Source organism: Limulus polyphemus, unplaced genomic scaffold (genome assembly GCF_000517525.1).
Source record: "Limulus polyphemus unplaced genomic scaffold, Limulus_polyphemus-2.1.2 Scaffold2738, whole genome shotgun sequence".
Classification (NCBI taxonomy): domain Eukaryota; kingdom Metazoa; phylum Arthropoda; class Merostomata; order Xiphosura; family Limulidae; genus Limulus; species Limulus polyphemus.
This window is the reverse complement of record NW_013668348.1, coordinates 14084-14700: the sequence shown is the minus strand read 5'-3', so window position 1 is coordinate 14700 and position 617 is coordinate 14084.

The window sequence follows — 617 nt, the reverse complement described above, 5'->3', positions numbered from 1 at the left end:
ATGTGACGGTCAATCCCACTATTCGTTGGTAAAAGAGTAGCCCAAGAGTTGGCGGTGGGAGGTGATGACTAGCTGCCTTGGTGATGACTAGCAGTCTTACACTGCTAAATTAGGGACGGCTAGCGCAGTTAGTCCTCGTGCAGCTTTGTTTCAAAACAAACAAAAATATTTAGAAATAATTTTGTGAATTTGGAGTTTCCGAATATTCTATAAAGTTTCGTTTTATAATTTACATATTATGAAATGGGTTAGTGTTTTAAAATCATATCTTATTTCTCATACATCATCGCTGGAAATCGAGCCACAATAATTTAGAGTTATCTGTCTTCTATTCTTACAATAAAACACTTGGCAGTAGATACTAACAGATAAGCAAGTAATAAAAGGTGGAATAAACAAGTTTTTAAATAAAATTTTTTCTCGAAAATCTTAATACTTTCAATAATTAATTTTAACTCGGTGAAAAAAGTAAGAAAAGGTGGTGGTGTTTTAGCGCAAACTATAGAATAGAACAATTGCTCTTTGTTTACCACAAATCCAACTCGAATTTTAGGTTTGTAAGTCTGTAAACTTACCACTGACCCACCGGGCAACAAATAAATGAAGTTAGTTACATT